General features: G+C 37.6%; 1 protein-coding gene across 1 annotated transcript in view; it reads right to left on the bottom strand.

Moving 5' to 3' along the window:
* The window catches only part of LOC594618 (GATOR complex protein DEPDC5), a 29,773-nt gene extending 27,302 nt beyond the window's left edge, over positions 1 to 2,471 (bottom strand). Inside the window, exon 1 of the mRNA XM_030992213.1 lies at positions 2,372 to 2,471. The gene's annotated coding sequence lies outside the window, so the exon portion shown is untranslated. The remainder of the gene's footprint in view (positions 1 to 2,371) is intronic.
* Positions 2,472 to 15,176: the final 12,705 nt, after the last annotated feature.

The following is a 15,176-nucleotide window of genomic DNA, read 5'->3' on the forward strand; positions in this document are numbered from 1 at the left end:
TTTGAAAATTTGGTGGATAGTGATTCTTTACAATTTTGATTTATTTAGTTTCCCCTGTGGATGTATTATAAGCGCTAGAAAATTAACCCCTACAACACTTGAAAAAAAATTGAACAAAAAATTTACTGGTGCTCCCGGTAAATTTTGATGAATTTCAAATGGTAGCTGCGACCATGAAAAATCCCAGAATATTTAGATGTGATATATAATTTCCAAACGGGAATAGCTTATCGGTCGATTTCAGTCAAGAAACATCGTTTCATAGCTTAATTAATACCTTGACCTTGAGAGGGAGCTGTACAACATAAGAGTTTATTATTTACAATTTCATAACTTTAGACTCGATTTCAACCGCGACAACGATCACTTAATATTATAGGATCGCATGCTTCCAAGACCGCGACAACGATCACTCAACAATATAAGATCGCATGCTTCCAATACGTTCATTTGAACCAAATTCATGACCCCATACCAAAACTTTGCATTACTTTTAAAGTCGAGCTCAGTCTTTGTGAAACACTCCCCTGTACTATACACTGTATTTATTCTTAAAATGTGATGAAAGTCAGCAGGAAGTTTTATGGCAGAATGAGTAATGACGTATTTCACTTGAAAAAGAAAGCTTTTAAGAAAGTGATTTAAAAACACATGCCATGACTCATACTTTTTCATCAAGTAGTCTGGTTGCAAACCACATATGCCACATTCTCATGCATGTTGAAATACTCATTGTGCAGAGTGAGGTACAGGGGAGAACACAGATAGTACAAATAAAAGTGAGCTGTGAATAGAATGCTCATTTAAAAAGGAAGTCACATGATGAGTCACATGATTGAATCATGCTCATCATGTGACATGTGTCATCCCCAATGTAACAGTAGCATAGGGCTGTCAACTTCGTTATGATTATCAATATCAGGAATAATGAAAATATTTCAGGTAGTTGGTAATTTATAGGAGAAAAATCCAAAGGAAGTGAACCATAAGGCTCTTTTTCTAGCTGTAGTATCGGGGGAAGGGTCACTGTATCTTGACACTTTACACAAATAGAGCTGTCTCTATTGCTGTAGGGTTTAAGGAAATATCCATGGAACATATTACAATGTAGATTGCAAACATGTTCATATCACTCAATCATGTTAGAAGACTTCAACATTCTGAGTTTGCATTAATTAATTTTGAATTGTTTAAACTTTTAAAGTTTGATGCTTATAGGCCTAGGGTAGCACGCCCAGTATTCGGTCAAACAGCCGTTTCAACAGCTGTACAAATTTAAAATATAATTTATGAGCCATGAAACTTGCACAAATTAGGCAGCTGAACAACTTTTCTTAACTCTCAAAATTAAATCAGGTATAGGGCCCCGGAAAGACCTCCAACTTAACTCGAAATTGGTCAGTGTTGCACAACTTTCTGCACTTTCGTGTTCTGTTAGCACATGCGCTAACATGCATAGCCATATGTAGAAGTCTATTGCGAAACAACTATGGGTGCTGTTGCAATGAATTTAGTATGTGTGTGAAGAGGAGCTCTTCCGTGTTCGCTCCATCACAGCGAATTTGCAAATGACGCACTTGCCGATGTGCAAGAGGTATTTATACGATACATGTACCCTTGCCATGCGGTAGCGCTCTCCCAGTATTCAGTCAACGCATTGACATTCAGTGCTTTGTCGCGCAATTGTGTGAAAATAGTGCGCAAATACGCTTCGCTCCTTGTCAACAGAGATACCATGCACAAACCGTGTGACCGAATTCTATTCGGCGCGACCGCGACCAAATTCTGGGCAGAAAATTGCTCCTTCTTCTTTCGGAAATAAATCGCTTATCATCATTCTATGTATTTTAAGTGACTTTAAAATCCTGTTAGAGGACTAATTTTCTTTTCTTTTGATGGGTAGATTGCCAAATAAAGGAGGTAAGAATTCAAAATATTTGTGATTTCCCTTACGTGACCGAATACCGGGCGCGCTACCCTACTAATGATACTATTGATAGTGATAGTGATCAGGTGATAGTCTCAAATTTTTTCTGATCTGCAAATGAAATGAAATCTTGAATGATATTAACTTGACACTAGACTATGTCTATGTCAACAATATTTACCACCATCATCATTTCCACCACCACCAGCACCACCATCATCATCAATTACTTCTTCGTTCATTGGCTCAATGCACAAAAGACATCGCCATAATTAATGCTTCTTCCATCTTGAATCATATACATACACACGGAACAGTAGCTGGGACTACATATTTGATATTGAGGCCAATTCGAAAGTAGGTCAGTCAATTTTTGCCATGTTTGCACAACCCTATCAAGATAAAAACTTCTCTGTTATCTATATGGAACTTTTAGAGACTTACCAAGGTTTGTCTGATCATATTGTTCACTTTATTCAACCCTTTCCTTCTAGTTCCTTTCCTTCTAGGTACTGACTGGCTTCGATGTGTCTCACTTCATAACATTTACTAGTCTGTTACATATATATATATATATACAAAGACACGTTTCCAGCTTAAATTATGGGCACAAATATTTTTATCATTTTTTTTTCCAGATGAAATAATTAATTCAAATAATGACTCAGTCAAGAACTGAAAAATATCTATATGTAGGTAAATTATTCTTTTATAATACGCTGATGGAATGACAAGGTTATTATTAAGACTGAATATAAAGACTAGTCGATGTGTACATGTTGCGTCTAATAACACATGCACGTTTCATCACAGTTTGATTTCAGAACGATATGCATCAGATATATTTTAAAGGGGCATGGGAGGGGCACTTTAATTTTCAAAGACTAAAATATGCCTAATTAAACTGTTTCATTGTTACACTAGATATTGACGCCTTGGGTCTTTACACATATAGCCATGTTTTGATATCGAGTTCCTCCTGAGAATAATAGGTCATTTCACCTATTGTAAAGGATGATTCATTTTCTGAAGTCATTGAAATAGTAGCATTATATACAGTGATTTATTAAATGTGAACGAGAGGGGCGAAGGTGACGGAAGTAACTACCCCCTCACAGGTGTTTAAAGTTTGTTGTACTAGAAAATTACATTCCTCAGCAAAACTGTAGTATAAAAACAAGCAATATACCTTTTTTCAAACTTAAATTTTACTTTGCCGGTAATTAGTGTGCATTCCGAATGGTTGTAAATATTTAGTAGATACATTTTAGTAAGTAGGGAGCTTGGCCATGGATGGGATTTCAGAATGTGAGTGAAACATTAAAGTGATGACCTTGACATAATGTTTTTAGAAAGATGTACACCTTTCCCCTTAGGCGAAAATATATGTAAAACTATACACTGTGAAAAGGTTGGGCAATTTTTTTTCAACAATTTGCCCAACGTTGTGCCAATAGTCAACCCAACCATCTATTGGGCAATATTTTGCCCAGTGGTATTGGTAAACGTAAGTATCCTACTTCACATGTACATAATTGTTTCGTATTTTGACCAAAATTTGGGCAAAAATATGACCTTTCAACTGCCCGACTACGGTAGCCTATACTTGTTGGGAAAATCTTGACCAACTGTTGGAAAAAATACGAAAATATTGCCCAATAGACGGTTGGGTTGACTATTGGTAAAGTGTTGGAAAATATTGCCCAACCTTTTCAGAGTGCAGGGAGAGACTCCTTAAAAAAGCAAGCGAAATAATCATTTGTGTATAGTACTGATCTAGTTCTACTCTTAGTCTTGTAAACTGTGCTTACGTGATACCAAAAAAATAGAGATTTTCTACAATATTTACCTGTACGTATTTTGTTAGAGGCGTATAGTCGAGTGAATATAATGTCACCGGACTGTGGATCACAAGATCAGCGGTTCGAGTCCCGTCGCCCGCGGCACTAATGTCCTTTGTAAGACATTAATCTACATTTGCCACTCTCAACCCAGGTGATGTAAATGGGTACCTGGCAGGGATGAATTCCTTGAAATGCTAGAGCACCGTAATGACAGCCATAACTTAAAGCCGTGGTAATAATTTCCAGAGCTCTTTGGAAGCGCATATAGAGACGTTATATTAAATGTGATATGCGCTTTACAAGTACCGAATATTATCATTATTATTATATGATTGATCAAGGTGGGCTATAGCATTTCATTATGCTAGACAAATAGCTCGCAGAACATAACATCAGATACGCTTCATCAGATATGCCCAATTATCCTTTACATCAAATATAATATTGACTTTATCTATTGATTTTTATTTAGCGTTGTCTTCATGTTCATTGTGAAGGAGGACCTGGCCTGGAGAGCTTGATATGTGAGGAAACTTAGCACAGCTTTGCAGTCTTTCTTCAAAACTTTCTTTCTACGAAAGGATTGGGCCCTATTGTATGGTTGGAATCCTTGTTTTGGTATCTGATTGATATACATTGGTACTTCCGAACAATCTTTCGAGCAAGCTTGTTTACAGATCCTTCAAGATTCATAATGTCTTTTGATTTTGTAGAGGGAGTGATATTTAGCTTGGCATTATGTTCTATAAGCTCATGACAATAGTTACTGTTTCAAGCACAATGTATATAGCAACATGTTCGGTCCTTTCTGAATCTTCCCGTCCAATTTTGTCCAAAAACGCCTGTCAGTTCATTGTTCTTGGAAACGTGTTTTCGATGCACATCGCCCAATAAAATATGTTCAGACATGTAGTAAAAATGTTGGGGTCGTCTCTTTCTCTTTTCTCTATTTGTAACCTACTTCAAAAACAATTTTCTACGCTCTGTCAGGGATGATGAAGTTGCCTGACTTTCAATGTTCTTCACATCAGCAACCTTACATTATTTTGTTAGTTCATTTTTTATGATTATCTTCCCATCCCCATATATTATATCTACCTATATTCAGTAGTCCAGCAAGCATAAATTATACCACCGGAGCTATATGAGGGTGAGGAAGAAGGGGGGGGGGAGGGGGGGAGAGAGAGAGAGAAAGGAATAGAGAAAGGGAGTACAACATAATTATGCGTGTGTATGATAAAGAGAGAAAATGGTTGGATAAAAAGTGACAGAGAGACAGAAAGAGAGACAGAGAGAGAGAGAGAAACATAACAGATGCCGATTTTTGTCATAGGAATGTTATAAGAAACGTCGTAATGGAGGGACATGGAAGAATATTAATGTATCTTCCTTCTCAAAATGTATTTTTGTGTTCTTTAGTTCTATTATAAATGTTGTTCTAGTTGCAATTACGCTGGCCGCCATTGTTTTATACCAACTAATCCCCTGGTACATGTAATCGATCGACGTCTTTGGGAGGGGTCTAAAAAAGTTCAACCGATCTTGGACATTTTTGGGGGCACGTGATCCCCCCCCCCCCTCTCCGTGGCTACGTGCCTGACCCTAGCTATGTGTGGAAAAGTGCAGGAGACCGCCATCATAAGCGACGCTTGATCAGGATGGCGGCCTCTAAAACACAATTTTGAAGGTGCAATTTAATTGAAAAACGAAAACAAAAATCGTGTGTGTGTGTGTGTGTTTGTGTGTGAGAGGGAGAGAGAGAGAGAGAGAGAGAGAGAAAGAGAGAGAGAGAGAGAGAGAGAGAGAGAAAAAAACGACGCCATCCATTATTCTACCAAAGCAAGAGCATCCAAGCGTGATGCATTATTGGAATTCAATTATACATGTACGCATAAAATATTCAAACCTTTTTTCATGCCGGAAATATTCATGAAATTTATGTGACGAAGTTTGATATTAAATTTTTGACAGTGCATAACGGTCTGGTGTTTTTCATACGTCTCAATTTATCCAGGTTATTTCTATGGTAACGCGCATTTAAACAACACAAATGATTGACGCTATCAATATCTATCCCTTGATACTATCCCAGAATTTTGATCCACTCAATACGTTTCTAAGTTAATGTGTGTTTTACCAGACCAAAAAATACAACTCCCCCCTCTTAAAGTTGTTGGCGCTGATAGGTAATCCAAAGAAGCTGTCTCAGAATTTTCTATCCACTTTAACCTTGTTATTAGTGTGTATTGTATTTTCACAAACAAAATGATGTACGTCCCAATCCTCAAATTAAGTTCTTCGACGCTAATACTTATATTGCCAAAATTAATGTTCCAAACCAAACCACAGTGCTTCTATTGCCGTTGTTCGGAGTTAAAATAACAATTAGTTTCCACTTTCAATAGTTGGATTTGCATTTAGTCTCGAACTCTCAGATTGTCATCTTAAAGACAACCATTGTTATACTGGCTATTTGTCAACCCAGTTGGGGCATGGCCTGGGGCACTCGTATTTATTTTTGAAAAAGTTCGTTTTTATGAAGAAAAATAATTATGAACGCCCAAGCTTTTTATACCAGTGATTACTCTTAAATCGAAGGAGGTTCATAACTCCGAAGCTTAGTGTATTGCTCCGACAGGATGGGCGTGGGATTACTTTTTTTTCCGCACGGTAATCCATCTGGCTCTCTTGTGGTTCTGAACAGGAGAGGCTTGCAGACCAATTCTTTACCCCTATTTTTAAAATATTTTCATTATGTCACTGTCTCTTTATCAGACAGGGAACGTGGCCGTTTTTGTTCACCTTGCATTCGCCTATGCAGAAAGTGGTGACATTATGTAGATGCCTTAACCCTAAAAATGCCGGGCTATTTGAGGTCTTAATACGGCAGGGGAGGGAGGCATTATGCCCCCAAGATTATATTGAATAAGATGGTAATGTTTATTTGTTTTAATGTTTATTAATATTTTCATGACCATATTTTAAATATGTTAAAAAATACTCATTAATTTGGTTAGGCTAAATGTAACCTTGTCGGACAATACCTACTAAAGCAAGTTTATTTCGGTTTTTTCGAAGGTTAATAATTTTTAAGGTTCACAATTTCGAAGATAAGGTTTTTTTAATCCGAAGGTTCTTAAAACAGAAAGATTTCTTAATTCCGACAGTTCATACTTCCGATAGTTCAATATTACGAATTTCCGTCATTTCCAAGGTTCATAATGATAATTCTGAAGATGAAGCAGGGTTCTTACTTCCGAAAGGAAGAGAGAATTTTAATTTTCACGATTGCAAACCTGGTTCAAAGTATAATGAACCTTATTTCATTCTCATAATTCGAATAAACGAACCTTTGAGAGTACCAACCCTCGGGAGAAAACGATGCCATCCATTATTCTTCCAAAGCGAGGGCATGAAAGTGTGACGCTGTATTGGTATATGTGTCTAACTAGGGCTGATAATGTGATGAGGCTCGATATTAATTTGTCTGACTGTGCATAACGGTCGGGCTTTTTTCTTCTATTATACCTATGAAATTAATCAGCTTGTTTCTATCGTAACGTGCATTTCAACAATATTTTTTTTCCTCAATTTAACAAGCTCGTTTGTTTCTATAGCAACTTTAACAACAGGAATAGTCGATGCTATATATCCCTTAATGCTTTCCCAGAATGTTGATCATGTTTCTAAGGTAACGTGTGTTTCCCCCCCCCCAAAAAAAATACACCTCCAACGTTCTAAATACCATTGGCGTTGAAAGGTATTCCAATAAAGCTGACTCATAATTTTCTATCCACTTTTAGCGTGTTATTAGCGTAACATGTATTTTAACAATCAAAGTTATGTAAGTCCAAATCCTCAAAACAACTTCTAATTGGCGCGAATACCTACCTAACAGAGTTACTCCTAAAATTCAATCCAAAATTTGATGTTTTTCAGATAACATGCGTTTTCTGAAACAAAAGCAAAAACAAATATTACTGGGTCTAATAGCTGTTATCTCAAGGAGCTATCCCCTATTCCGATCCAAAGTTATAATGTTTCTGAGATAACGTTCGTTTTCTCAAGCAATAGCAAAATCAAACAAAGAAACAACAATCATCTCCGCCAATAGCTATCCCACAATTTCTTTTCACCACACAACATGTTGCTAAGGGGGTAACGGGTGCCTTTCACACACAAAAAACACAAATCATCATAATGAGCTCCATGTGCGACCCTTGCAGAGCTATCCCATAATTTCAATCCACCAATCGTCATCAGTTGTTATCCTCGTTAATCTATCTGTTTATATCGATCCCGTTCTCATACGAGATTAGCGCCTGTAGAGGCAAACGTACCATTTACCATTTACAATTGGTCGAAGGTAGATATCAAGTCATATGTCTCCTGCGATTGTAATTGATCTCCGTTTATCGATCGCTTTAGCCTATAGTTTGGATCTTACCGTTCATATTTTCCGCCTTCTGCATTCAAGCAACTGTATTGTTCGTTGCCAAATGTGTTTTTTTTTTTCGAGAAAGACGTCAGGTGATCATCGTGCTCTTTTTTAATTTTTGAAAGCCCTTGAAGATTGATGTGTAAAATGGTGAGTGTCTTAAGTTTTTTAATCATAGTGTAATGGCCACCATGAGTTTGATTTGATTTGATTGCCATTGCACCTGTCGTCTATTTCAACATAAGCATGTACATGAGACATTTCGAAATGATACAATGTAATAAATGTGTACAAAAACAAGAACAAGAGAATAGAACTAGACATGCAATATTTGTTTGGAACAAGTATAGGTGGGCTGTTGCAACTAAAATGTGAGTGAAAATAGAACAACAAAAAAGCGAGATACTGCCCAAAAAACAATGTCATGTAGATTCAAAGTCAATGTCAATGTCAAATGAGCGCGCATCGACTGTATTACATGTATGCATGTTGCGCTTTGTAAAATCTAGCTGAAGCTAAACTGTCTGCAGAATCAGTTCTTATTATTATGTCAAATTCACTTTAAATAGACCTTATTGCCGATGTGGGATATAAAACAAATATTAACCTCCTTTACTCGGGCAATGGATACAAACTATCATCGCCTCGGTGATCTCGGGGCTACCATCTTCCCTCGCCTTGCGGCTCGGGAAGATAGTAGCCCCGAGATCACCTCGGCGATGATAGTTTGCACCATTACCCTCGTAGTCGATTAATATTTGCTTAAGATACAATCAATTTTCCATCGACGTCATAGTATGCAAATTCGAATTTGGAGTTCGAAGGCCATTATGATGACATCGGAATATTTGTAATGGCCAAATGAGACATGAAATCATATCTCAGGCTCATACTCTATCCAAATAGGAAAACGGAAATTTATTTATTTATTTTTTGTTTATTTTGGTTTAAAAAGACATATAACTATACATGATTCAAAGGTCCAAGGACCAAAACTGATCATGTTCCGTTCGCAATTCCGTTCGTAGTACGTCCATTTCGTTTCAAGTACGTTGTTACTCCGTCTAATCGCAGTACGGGGATAATTTTGAACAGGCGCAAAGTTCTGGAGCAACTTTCCCATCCAAGCCAGTCCGAGCCCGTCCATGAAGTTCTTAAACAGATCGAAAACAGTTGGTACTACATTCAACTCCGTTCGCACACAGTTTGAGCCCGTTTGGCAACATTTTACAGAACGTAGTGAGAACTATTTTGGTGTAATGGGGGCTTCACTTGAATGTCTCGATCTGCAGAGCTTTAAACATTGAAGTTGAACGGGAATAAGGAATGGTAAGAGCGAGCCGGGGTTTTATAACCCTTGAGCCAGGACGTGATTGCACACGTGCTAGGAGCACGTTCGAACGCACTAAATCGACATGAGGACGAGCTGAACTGTCTCCAAACTAGTTAAAAATGGGTTTGGTTGCATGGGTGTCGATCCCGGGGGGATGGGGGGGGGGGATATATCCCCCCCCAATATTTCAGGTGGGGGGATGGCCTGTACAATCATTCTCCCCCCCCCCCAATAATTCACCATCAAAAAAAAAAAAAAAAAAACGAAGAGAAAAATTAATGAGAGTCCGATGAGAGTAGTTAATGGTTGTTACTCGGAAGATGACCATCAATATACACATGTTGTTATCTCATTTTCATAATATATACGAAGTAAATGAGACAACCGTATATGAGACAAGGATAAATTGAATTCTCGCTCATACGGCTTCATCAGGAATTGATGAATTTATTCAATTCGTTCAAACAACAGCATCATAGAAATGCAATGCGCCAAATGCAAATCCGCAGCGTTAAAAACCAACGAGCAAAATGTTAAGCGCGAAGCGCAAAAGTAGCAATCTGCAATTAATGCACATCAAACAATTCTAGACAGTGTAAACATAGATGAACTCTGTGACGAATTCGTGATTAGATCTTAGACAAGGAGAAATTTTCGGACATTAGTGCGACTTATAAGATAGTTCACTAGTTGCTAAAAATAACATCCAACCATGATCTTATGTTCAATTTGATACAAGTGATTTATAAACGTTCGTGATATCACATGATTTTCAACAAAATTTGCGTTTCTCGAGTTCTGTTGCAAACTGACACATTCCCAAATAGCCAGGAAGAGCATATATGTTGTATATTCACTAATGGGCCTAATTAGTGGCTGATATTCCAGAAGCTATTGCGACAAGCACTGCCGGGAGATAACATGATACCCACCACTCGGGCTGTGCATGCAAAGATTTGCGAACGAACGTTCCATACGTACATCATGTGGGGAAACGGAATTCAGACAAGGATTAATAAAGAGAACAGTACAACGAATCGTTTTCTTTCTCTAATAGTTTAGTGAAACGGCAAAATTTCTGCGCTTTGCGCGGGAGGGGGCAACTTAATTCAAACTAGGTTTAAGAGTTATAATTAAATGAAACGTCAAAGTACACGATACAACGAATCGTCTTCTTTTTCTAATAAGGAAACTTGAAAGCTTCCGCGCTATGCGCGGGATGGGCGAAAATGATTTCAAACGTGGATTAAGAGTAATAATTAAATGAAACGTCAAAGCTTCTGCGCTTTGCGCGTGGGGGGGGGGGGGACTGAATTGAGACAAGGACACGATACAACGAATCGTCTTCCTTCCCCAATAATTTAATGAAACGGTGAAGCTTCCGCGCTTCGCGCGGGATGGACGAAAATCAATACAGACAAGGATTAAGAGTAGTAATTTATTGAACCGTCAAAGCTTCTGCGCTTTGCGCGTTAGGGGAAAAACTGAATTCAGATAAGGACACGATACAACGAATCGTTTTCTTTCTCTAATAATTTAATGAAACGTGAAAGCTTCTGCGCTTCGCGCGGGATGGGCGAAAATGAATTCTGACAAGGATTAAGAGTAATAATTTATTGAAATGCAAAGTTTCCGCGCGGGGAAACTAAATTTAGACAAGGACTCGAGACAACGAATCGTCTCCTTTTTCTGTTAATTAAATGAAACATGAAACCTTTGCGCGGAAGGTGGGGGGAACTGAATTCAGACGAGAATTAAGAGTCGAGAATGGTACATCGAATCGTCTTCTATCTTTAATAATCTAATGAAACGTCAGAGCTTCCGCGCTACGCGCGGAGGAGGGGGAACTTGATTCAAACAAGGATTAAGAGTCGAGAATAGTATATCGAATCGTCTTCTTTCTTTAATAATCTAATGAAACGTCAGAGCTTTCGCGCTACGCGCGGATGAAGGGGAACTTGATTCAAACAAGGATTAAGAGTCGAAAACGGTCCAACGAATCGTCTTCTTTCTCTAATAATCTAATGAAACGTCAAAGCTTCCGGGGGAAACTGCCCCCTCCCTGCACCCAACCTCCTATAGGGAGCGCGCTTCGTAAATGATTCGCGTGCTCACTACCGCCCCCTAAAATGAAATCCTGGTTACGCCCTTGGGGAGGGGATGCAACCTGCCACACGCTTCTACCTTTGGTTGCTTTGATCCATTGCCGAAAAATATTTTGGCACCTATCATCCCCCCCCCCCCCGCCAACCACGGATACAAATCGACACTCTTGTTTGGTTGTATTGGGAACGTGGTAGAACTAGTTAATGACGGGTTTAAACTAAATACGGACTGGGTTGGACTGCCTGGAAATGGCAAATTTACCCAATCTGAACTTGATATGAACTGACTGTGGGCGGGGCACAGACGAGATGGACGTTTTGAGGACTGTTTATGAACGAACTAGGATCATATTATAGACAGTATTTACACATTCTACCCCGACCGGTTCCAGCACGTAGTGAGATCTTATAAAAAAAACATATGCAAATTTTCTGTACTTTTGTCGGAAAAAATACATTTATCCAGCACAATGTCGTCTCTTTTTGCGTTGGAGAAGAGCAAATAGCGAGTTTCACAATATGAACATGACCGACAAAGAGAGCGGACAAAATATACAGTTTTTCAGGTAGACAATGGAATATCCCTTCACTGCTATTATGTAAAAAGGTGAATATGCATGTGACACCTGTTCTACACATTTTTACATAATAGCAGTGAAGGGATGTTTCTTTGTCTACCTGAGGAACTGTATATTTTGTCCGCTTTCATTGTCAGTCATGTTCATAGTGTCAATCACACTTTGGTCGCTCTCGCAAGCTCTCACTCGTTTCAATGTGGTCAGGCGACTTTGGGGCAAGCGGTTAATGAAAATACTAATCGTTAGCTTTCTTCTGGTATTAAACTTGTTTTGATTGATTGTATAATTTTGTCGGAATAAAGGAAACAAAAAGGCGCGACCAATAACTTATCAGCGTCTGAATTGACCTTTTGACCTCGAATTCCCTGATGTTAGCGCACTAAAGACGTCATCTTCGCTAAATTGGTGTCTTTTATCGTAAAATGCGACACTTTCACAATATCTATACATATTTTTTAATTATTAGTCAGATATAACATATTTTTTCTGATAACACTGAAGTTTTGGGTTTTATTTAATGAGTAATTTTAAAATAAGAAAAATTTTACTTTTTTAATTTACTGGATCGTACCATTAAAGTGGCAGGGTAAAAAGATGCTTTTTCCAACCGCGCCAAATTTAATTTACGTTCCGACATTTTGTTAAATGGGTTCGTGTTGTTAAGAATCCACTGCTTTCTGCTCCAACAAACGTCCACATGCGGAGTCGTTTATCAACTAACTTATTCAAATTTATGGATGCTTCCTAGCTTCCCAGGTGTTTGTGTTGCTGTTGAAGCATTTCATTCACCTGCTATCATTCTTTGTACTCCAATTGCCAGAACGCAAATTTCATTTTGGTTTTATAGTTTCATCGGAGTCGTTTATCAACTATATGTATTCAAATTTATGAATGCTTCCTCCTCAGGTGTTTGTGGTGTTTATGCATTTCATTCTCCTGTTATTATTCTTTGTACTTCAATTGTTAGAATACAAAATGCATTTTGGTTTTATAGTTTCATGCAATATTAAAAAAGTAAGTCAATAAAAGCGTATGTTCTGCACAATAAAAACAATGTGTGTCCCTATTGTACAATGTAATGTCCCCTCATTTTGTAATAGTTAATTTACCCATTCACATAATGGAACTACCTGCCCGGTGAAGCCAGTGGCCTGTGACCCCTGAGCACTCAACATCGTGTGGGAATCAGTTTTTTTTTGCAACTTCTTTTATGAGACAAATACAAGCAAACGTTTCCATATGGAGGGCCAAAACAAATTAAATTAGTGCTCACTCAATTTAGGGTCATTACAGCAATTTTGTTAAATCTAGGTGACTTATATTTACGGACTTAAAAGAGGGAGATAATTTTAACTCATTCATTGTCCATACTCAGTGCAAGAACAACAACAAATTTCCATATTAAAAGATTTACTATAATGTAATACATTATATTACTTGTGTAAATAGCAATTTTCTGAACAAAATCTATTTTTTGACCTTATACTTCATAGTATGGCACTGTAAGTTACACGCTGCAAAATTAACAGCTGGATGTATAAATCTGTCTATTATGTCATTGAAATAAATCAGGTTGATATCTATCATTTTCTGATTGTATGGGCACAACTTTCTATTTAAAGTCCGCAAATTAATGGTATGCATGTTTACATAACATTTCCATGATTGATAAGGAGAGAGAGAGAGAGAGAGAGAGAAAGAAGAAGAGAGAAAGAGAAGGAAGGAGAGATGGGGGTGGAGGGGAGAGAAGGAAGATTACCATGAAGAAGAAGAAGAGAGTGTGGGTTGAAGAAGCTGATAGAGTGAAGGAAAAGGAGTTATGATTAAGGACTATAAAAAGAATGAAAGTGGATGAGAAACAAATTAGATGGTTGAGAGGGAAAGAGAGAGAGAGAGAGAGAGAGAGAGAGAGAGAGAGAGAGATTAAGAAGAAAGAGTGAAGGAGAGGAAGTGTATAATATGGGCGCGAGAACTCGTAACAGATCGTGAACGTGCTTGAAAAAGCGCGTCTTCTCGTATCTACTCGCATTTACTCGCATCTACTCGTATCAACTTGTATCTGCTTGTGAGTCATTCGTGTCAGGTCGTGAGCAATGGTTTAAGGTTCAAGGTTCTAGGTTCAAGGTTCATTTTATTTATTTCTTTCACAACATTTTTACATATAATAATAGAACAAAAAACGGCATAAGAAAAAACAATTTAAGTGCAATTTTAAGTCGATATATAATCCAAATGAAAGAAAGTGGAGACCTTAGAAAAGCTGGGCTTGTAAGAGCAAGGTCCATATATAACATAATCCATCAATGATTCACTTTTAAAAATGTTTCAAAGTTATCAAAACTACACATGATTAAATATGGGGCAAATATTCACAAAAGGGATAGCTTGAAATTTGAAAAGGAGAGGATGAAAATATATACAAAGGGATCGAGAGGAAAAAGGCAAACTGGAACGAGAAAAATAACAAAACAGAGAAAAAAACAGAGAAAGAAGAATGTTATATGTATATAGGGGAAAATGGTATTTGGTGTAAAGAAAAAGAAAATAGAAGAGAGGTGGGGGGGGGGGGAGAGAATGTGAAATGCTGACATTTATATTGAATAATCAAACATAACAAAAACAAAAAGATAATGCACGTTATCAATAACAATTGATAAATTATTACCTAATATTATTTCTGGTGATATAATTTTTACGTTAATTGTCGACATAGTTACTCAATAAATGTAATTTCAATTTGCGTTTAAAAACAAAGACACTGACAGATCTAGTTACATTGATAGGAAGTGAGTTCCAAAACGTGGGACCAGTACAAGCCAGCGTCGTCAGAGCAAAAGCAGTCCTTACACGTGGAATATGAAGTGCAGTTGCCTGCCTTGTATTACTCTCTTAAAAATAGAGTGAATTTTCACTCTATTTTCACTTTCTTGGGAGTGACGTTCGTGATCACT

This window comes from Strongylocentrotus purpuratus, unplaced genomic scaffold, assembly GCF_000002235.5.
Source record: "Strongylocentrotus purpuratus isolate Spur 01 unplaced genomic scaffold, Spur_5.0 spur5_scaffold_2, whole genome shotgun sequence".
In the NCBI taxonomy this organism is placed as follows: domain Eukaryota; kingdom Metazoa; phylum Echinodermata; class Echinoidea; order Camarodonta; family Strongylocentrotidae; genus Strongylocentrotus; species Strongylocentrotus purpuratus.